The 8334-nt window shown below is 39.3% G+C and overlaps 1 protein-coding gene across 6 annotated transcripts in view; it reads left to right on the top strand.

The window, feature by feature from the left end:
* Nucleotides 1-8334, top strand: part of ZNF521 (zinc finger protein 521) — a 287757-nt gene that overhangs the window by 177188 nt on the left and 102235 nt on the right. The window lies entirely within an intron of this gene.

Below are 8334 nucleotides of genomic sequence, written 5' to 3'. Positions count from 1 at the left end.
GCCATGTAAATTAGCACAGGCCCACTAGCCCTGGGCCTGGAAGAAATCGAGCTGTGGGAATGTACATATTTTAATAAAAATTGAATATACATCCCACAGCATCACTCCAGGACTCACTCAGGTTTATCATTCTTGCTGGCATGTAGTGCATTATTGCTAAGTTAGTGGATCTGATAAATTTGGGAAAGAGTGTGGAATATTTTGTGACCAGATTTTTTGTAAAAACCTGTTTGCATACCTCAGCTACATGGTATAAAAAGCTGTAAGCCAACAGCACCGTGCGGCTTCAGTTCCTTGGGAGTTTTATTCACACAACTTTAACAGGATGTCTGCTTAATAGTGGGGGACTTTCTATGTAAGAGTGTATATTGCATGCAGCATCCTTGAATAAGCTTCGTAGTTCATGTTCAAAAGTTGGTTCTGATGACTGTGTAGCCCAGAAAAGATAACGGAAACTTGAGGGAAGATTGAGGAGTAAACGGGATACGCTGCTACTAAGAATGGAAATGGAAGTAAAGGAACTCTCTTTCCGATTATATTTGAAATTTTGTTTAGCATGTCAGCTTCCTACACATTCTCTTTCCTGTCTTATCTACTCTGAAACGCATTTAGTCATGTCTCTCACCCCAGTACCTGGGTGCTTAGGTACTAAAAAGTGCTTTGAGCGTGCAGTTTGAAGACTGATAAATCAGGTCTGTTTAGCTCAGGGGAAAGGAAAGCTAAGTGGGGATTTAGTAGAAGGGAATAATATTCCTAAAAGGCAGTCAGTTTGATGCTAGTAAGCTTTCTGAAGTAGAAACTAATTTGAAAGCATAGAGGTCATGACTGAAATGGAGGACTGGACCAGACTATCACATTTTAGCAATTCGAAGGGAAGTTTCCTTAAACACAGTAAGTAGATGGAATATAGAATAGCTTGCCAAAGTCAGCAGTGGAAATAGGCTCAGGGAACCAAATGAATTTTTGGAAAGTAGGGATGACTAGGGTAGAGCCACGAGCAGCATTTTAGAAGCTAATCCTAGGAGGCGTGACAAATGTATTTGTTGAGTGTCTGTTATAATTTCAGGCCTTAATGGGTATGTGGTTTCCCCCTCAAACTTTAAGTGTTCTAAAGTTTGAGTACACTAAAGGTAGTGTATCTACCTTATCCCTCTCTAAATTTGAATTTTAATAGCAAAAAGCAATTAATAATTTTTCCCATTAAAACAAATATTGCATGCACCCTTCAGTTTTACCTGGCCCCCTGCTCCTGGGTGGGGGGCGGGGGAAACTGTAGGAATCATATGATACAGTGTATGTCAACTTTTGTGCTGCAGAACTTGAGGGAAAATGAAGAATATAACACTACTTATTACAGGGAGACAAATTATAGTTTTTGTTTCATGTGGAAAGTTTAAGGGTGGCAGCTTGACAGTAAATTCCATCAAAATCTACCCTGCCAGAATGCCAACATTGTTCTTCATTCATTTTAGCGTAAGGTTTAATTATTTGCTGATTTTTAATACCAGTCAGTCATCCTTAGCATCATTGAATTAACTCTGAACCCTATATCAGTAAAGAGCCTTATGTTGCCCCATTTTATTATAACAGTACAATACAAATTAAAATTGCATCTGTTAAGATTATATCATATATTTAGATTTCAGGAGACAGAAACACAGTATTCTCCTGAATATAACGGTTGGAGCCAATAACCTGTAACCAATTGCATACTTTTTCTGTTGCAAAATCTGAACTATAAGGATTACGTTTTGGAAAAGATTATAAATCTGTCACCACTAATCTAGTCTTTACAGTGGCTTTGTAACCAGTTAGAGACTAAAGATCATTTCTTCTCCTGCTCTGATTTTAATCATAACACATATTTGATATTTCAAAACTTTCTTTTGTTCCATCAGCACGTGCATTCTAAAGTGTACAACATTAATAAATAGAGGCGCATAATGAATGCGACTAATTGATTTTGGCAGTCAAAGACTGGCACTCTTTTTATACAATAGGGAATCCATTCAAAGAAGCTTAACTGCTATTGAGAACAAGTCTTCGATGCAGTAATGGTTTCTAATTTGGATTCTGTGTGAGGTGAGCAGAATGCAGTTATTTATAGCAGTTCACTACTCATTACTGTTGTTTTTGGTGTTTTGTTTTGTTTGTAATACTCATTTATTGGATTCTCATTTCACTAAATAAAATTTTATGTTTCGGTGTATATATGAATTCTGCTGCACAGTTATGAATGCGATTTTTGTAAGTTGCCTGTTTGTCAAAACTAGAGATGTAGAACGTGGACAAGGGGCCATAGCCAATCCCTCTCCCTGTTTTGGATCCAAGCCAGTTATATTTTCTTGCCCTTGACTTTCTAGTACTGGAATCAGACTGTCCCCCCGACAAGTAGCCACTGAAAGCCACTGACTCAGAGACAAAACAAGTTTATTAATTTGTAAGCACAAATGCCAAAATACAGCTTCTGGTAGATGTTAGTGAAAAATTAATTCCTTGAAACTCCAAGGGAAAAATAGGCCTGCATTGTATAATCGGTCTTACCTTTAAGAATGTGAATGGCCTTCAAAACCAATTTTGCCTCCTTTATAAAATCTTTGAACACTAAATTATATTACCTGGCTGTGATTTAATAGTGGACATGAGATCAAATTGGGTGTCACTGAAGCATTAATCAACCAAGTGTCATTACAGGTAGTTAACAACTCATGTGCTAAGCTTTGTCACTCGAAGCCGGAGAGAGTGTGAACCAACAGACTGATCACTTACTGTAGTCACAAGTGATTGAGAAAAGATAAAGAATGACCGTTGTTAAGGGCTTACAAGGACTAAAATTTATATCAAAAATAACTTTTTGCTGTGCCATCTGGCACCACTGAAGGGCTAAGATGTTGTGTTTGACTGCAATTAGGAAAAAGCTCTAATGGGAAGTCAGTCATTTCCAGGCACAGTGCAATTGATTTTCCACCAATCAGAATAGGGAATGAGATACTCTAAGTCTATTATTATTAAATTATTTATGAAGTCATATTAAATCTGGTCATTAGTTCTGGCATTTCAGGTTAGTGAAGATTTTCCAACACTGTGATGACAGGAGCTAGAAAGAGTATTTTGTGACTTGAGCATCAGATGTCACCTTTGGTTGGGGTGATTAAATGAGATAAGTGAGTTTTTCTTAAAAAAATCAAAACCACTTCTATTAACGTCTTCATCTTAATTAAAGCATTGCCAGTTCTACTGACTTTGAACTCCTGTGAGCTCTTTGAAACGGGAATATTCCTTATTGGGAAAGAGGATGCCCTAAATCAGTGTTTATTGTATAGTTAATGAAACAGTGAGTAGTGACATATTTTAAGTTTCTTTCATAAAAAGCCCTAATAAGATGCACAATTTATGATTGCAATCTAATTGACTCATACACACTGAGGGAATACAGTAAAGATTTATAAGGACTTTATTAGTAGATTGAGATTAACCTTTGGATCTCTTACTCAGTTTTTTAAAACTGCTAACCAGTTACCTTACACACAGCCTGTACCCTGGAAGCAGCTTTCAGATAATTGCTTTTCAAGAATCACACAAACTGTAGAGTCTAATTTAATTAAAATATGAGCAGTACCAATTTTACAATCTTAGACGAGTCCTTTCACGTCTCTGGTCCTCCTCGGGTGTCCTTATCAATAAAGTAAAGGGACTGGACTTAATAATTTTAAACTGTTTTTGTTTTTTTTTTTTGTCTTCTCTGACATTGATGGTATTCACCTTACACTTTTATAAAGGGTAGCAAAAGTAAGACAAATCTCAACATGAAAACTGCCTGCTTTGCCCTCAAAACCTATCATTTCATCGATAACTTGAAATTCTGGACCTGTGCTGGATGAGGAGGCCTGGAGTCCTGTTACAAGCTTTACCCTCACCTGCTGTCCACCCTCAGCAAGTCACCTCATCTCTCTGAGACGATTGTTTTACCTGTAAAACGCGGGTTGAAAAGACCAATGCCGGACACTTTCACACAACTGTCGTGAAGATCATTTGAGACAATGTGTTAAAGTTACTTAAAAAGTGTAAAGCAATAGGAAAATGGAAGCTGTCAAAAAATGCCTAGACTACATAGGAACCAGTGAGGCTAGATTTAAGACGGCTTTATGTTACAGGAATAGTTGGACGGTTAAAGGTTAAGATAGTTAAAGGCTAAGGCGAAACCACCTCACGAAGGAAAGCGAAGTACTTAGCCTGTTCGTGGAATAATTATAGGGCCAGGAACATTTAGGAGGCATCATTTTGGAAACTATTACCGGTTACATTTCCTCTTTGTCTCCCTCACACCATATGAAGTCTCTATATGTAAATACGGAGAGATTTTCAAACATACACAGAAACCAGTGGGTGTAGGTCCGAACGGTATAAGCTGTGTAACGAGTCTTACTGTAAACTGCAGCAAATCCGAGAAGGATTAGCACGAATTCTCAGCCTGCGCACACTTGGTGTTGGTGAGTCACACCGATGTGGTCACAGGATGGGGCATGTGTCCGGGGTGCCTCGCGTGCCTGGAGGGTATCTCAAAGTAATTGGCGTGGCGCTTCCACCAGGGTCTAAGTGTTGGGCATGTGTTCGTGTTGTATTTAGCAGCGTGGCTCATGCAGTCGAGTAATTTGGGCAGGTTTCAACGATTTCTCTTTCGGAGATAATTTTATAGATATTTAACTCCCTTCCCCCCTCCCTCCCCCGGATTTAAAATCAAGGTTTTGCTGTTGTCTATTGTGGACTGCTTTCTGTTGGGAAGTCTGTGCCTCTCCTGCTATGTGTTTGGGACCGGGTGCATACTACACCTTTTCCGTTCCACAGGGATGGGACCAGATGGAAGAATTTGATTATCTAGCAGTAGAGGACCAACTGTTCAGTTGGATACAGAACCGGGAGAAAAGGGTTGAAGAGATCTAAAATGGCTGTCGTATGTGGAGCCAACAGTTTCCGAAGGGAACAAGGCAGGCACTGAGGTGTAGTAATGCAGAATCTCTTCCAAGTACCAGCTGGGGCTTTCAGGAGCCGCTATCCCCACAGCAGACACTCAGCAGGCTCCAAGCAGCTTGACTTTACCATATGTGGAACTTTTTATTCTCCACCTCGCTCCCCAGAGGGATGGGCCACAGGGACACGAGAGGCAGGTGAATTGCTCTTAATGCAGAGCACTAAATCACTGGGTTAACATGAGAAGCCTGGAGAGAGGAAATGGATCTGCAGAAGACTGACTCGGAGTCTCTTAACCTTGGAGCTATTCTGAGCACCAAAAAAGATGCCGCATAATGTTTCATTAGGCTTTCACCCTGTGCGTGCTCTCCTTGATGCAAGTGACCTTTCCATCCTTGTACATATTTTTTAAATGCTTTTAAAAGCCATTCAATACTTCAGCATGCTAACTGTACATTTTTTATTCACACAGAATCATACCTTTCGAGTAATGAGGGAGCCGAACAGCACTGCAATCTGTGATTTGTGGGAATTTCTTGCTTTCTCTCCGTTCAGACACCCCAGTTTGACAGATGGGGCACAAAGCCACAGAGCAATCCATAACTCCAGTTTGTATCATAAAATTTTAGTCCCTCCTCCTCCACCAAATGCCTGCTTAATGGTAGCTGGAATCCTCATGCAACAATGTTGGCATGAATGGGTAGAATTTAGGACATTTCTTCCAATGGACTTTAGGAAATCAGTTTTACAATTACAAGACGAGGAAGGGCCCCAATGTTTAAAATTAACAAGCACCCACCTGTGTCCGAAAATGACCCCAATACAAATTTACTCGATGTGGTCCTTTTTCAAAAATTTTTAACAGGTAAGTTTTGAAAATGTCTTCCAATTTGATTGGATTTATTTTATTCCTAAAATGCCTCTGTCATTTTGGACTGTGTTACCTTTAGCATTAGTTTATCTACCTGCCCTTAATGATTCAGCCTATTATTAGGCTGGAGTACTTAAGTAGAAGAGATCTGTTTTTTGTATTTTTTAAAATTCTGTGAATTTTGGATTAGTCAGGAGACAAGCAGCCCACAGAAAAATGTGGAAAACTGTGGTGAATGTGAATCTCTAAAAAGCAAAGCTGCATTTAAGACAGAGCTTCTGGGTGAACTGTCATGACACCATATTGATTACCGTTTGGTGACCATTTCCCTCTGAGACGGTAGGTACCCATTCAGGTGAGCCGGGTTACCTATGCTACAGGAAGAGAGCAATTAGCCATCACGTTCTCAAGCCTTAAGGAACATGCACTGGGCTACGGTTGAATCAGCAGAAAAGCAGCGATGAGAAATATATAAAGTAAAGCGGCTTAAAGTTCGTTACTAGTTAATGATAAGAAAGGAAATGTAAATATTGTTTTCCAATGCTAGTAGCATGTTAGCTGAATAAAAATCATGTGCAGTATTCATTAATCCGTCTGTTCAACAAATCAGTGTACAAACCAAATCAAATAGTGGACCAGTAATCATAAAGTTGCAGATGGAGTTGATTAAACAAATTCGTGTTAATACTTGAATATAGGGTGCTATCTTGCAGAAGGAAGCTAATTCTACCAGTTATTCAGGTATATGTTTTCTGTAATAATTCGTATTAGCAGAGACCTGAACATTTCCGCCATTATTCGGGGCATTGCCATGCAGAAGCAGCTGTGTTCCTGCATGGGAAAAGTTTTGAACTCTATTTTTGCATTGAAAGTATATCCACAACGAAAATAAGGAAAACTGATATTATATATTCCATGAAGTATATTTCTATTATCTTTAAAAGCATGGGTGCATGTGTATCTTTATCTCTTTTTTAAAAATAATGATTTTCAGTATTTTTAATGTGCCAGCATAAAGATCTAGAACAAGGTACATATCCTATGGTGAAACAAAGACAAAAATCTTATCTAAAAAAATCCAAGTAAGTTCAGCATACACATTGAGACACATTCTATTTATCTAGTGAATTTCAAATTTACTTAACTACTTTGGAATTTCAAATATCATGGTAGCAGTTTGTTTTGTTTATGCATCCCATTTGAGCTATAGTCAAAGGGTAGGGGATAAAGTATACAGCAACAGGTTTGATTTGTAAAAAAATCTCTACCCTCTTTTTTCGAATGAAGACTTTATTTTTTTAGAGTAGTTTTGGGTTCACAGCAAACTTTAAGAAGCTACAAAGATTTCCTGTATACTTCCTCCCCGCACCCATGCACAGCCTGCCCCATCATCAACAGCCCCAGCAGAGAGGTCCATTTGTTACAGCTGATGAACCTACCGTGACACATCATTATCACCCCCAATCCATAGTTTATATTAGAGTTCACTTTTGCTGTTGTACCCTCTGTCTTTTATTCCATTAAAAAGAATGGTAAAAACTTCAATGTGATGTAACAGCGGAGTTTGCGGGTGGGAAAGCGTGTTAAAAGATTTCTTTGAAATCCATATTTATGAAGTGAAACTTTATAAATGAATGGCACTTTTGTGTCCTAAGTGGGCTAACCTACCTATAGCAGTTTTTGGGGGCACAGACTAGAAAGAGGTTGGCGGCTGCCGGAATGTTGGCTGTAGGCTGTTACTGATGATTTAAGCCAATTAAACACACAGTGTGGTTCTTTTGGTGTCGTTTGGCAGAAAACTATGAAGTGGGGTTGCACGATAAGGAAGAGCCCAGGGTACGCACAGTTTCTTGTGCACATGTGCTAGAATCGCTGCAACTCATAAATTCCAATTACTTTTAAAAGCTGGCCATGATACATTTGCTCATTAACCATATGGAAAATGGCACTCAGGAATTTTCTACAGTGTATTTTCAAAGAAAGAATCCAATTGCAGACAGACATTCCTCAGTACCGTGTTTATGCAGCTGTACTTGTGATTAAATTACACCAACTCAGGCCCACATGTAGCCACAGAACTTATTAGTTTGAGTACAAAGCACCTTGTAAGGGTATGAGAACCCACATTGTGATGTGTTCTGGCCTCTTGGCCACTATCAAGCGAGCATCAAAAGTCATGCATGTGTTTAGAGGTCTCTGGAGAAGGAGCCATGGGACAGAGCAGGGCCGCTCACACCGTATGAGGAACTTTGACAGTCTACCAGGGGGCACTGTGAGATTGCTGCTGTCAGCAGTTGCAGCAGTGCAAACAGTATGAAGAAGCTTCCACAGGGATTGAATTACTGAAGACTTCTGCTCCGTGTTTTTTGGTATAATTGAGAGCACAGAGGGAGCTTGATTTCTCTGTCTTATGATTTGAAGGTGAAGACAAGAGCCTGCAGGGCCCTGTCAGAGTTATGGGCACGCTCAACCCAGACTTCAAAAAAAACCTAATT

Source organism: Eschrichtius robustus, chromosome 14 (assembly GCF_028021215.1).
Source record: "Eschrichtius robustus isolate mEscRob2 chromosome 14, mEscRob2.pri, whole genome shotgun sequence".
NCBI lineage: Eukaryota > Metazoa > Chordata > Mammalia > Artiodactyla > Eschrichtiidae > Eschrichtius > Eschrichtius robustus.
Note: the sequence above shows the minus strand (reverse complement) of the source record. Positions and strands in the feature narration are given on the sequence as shown.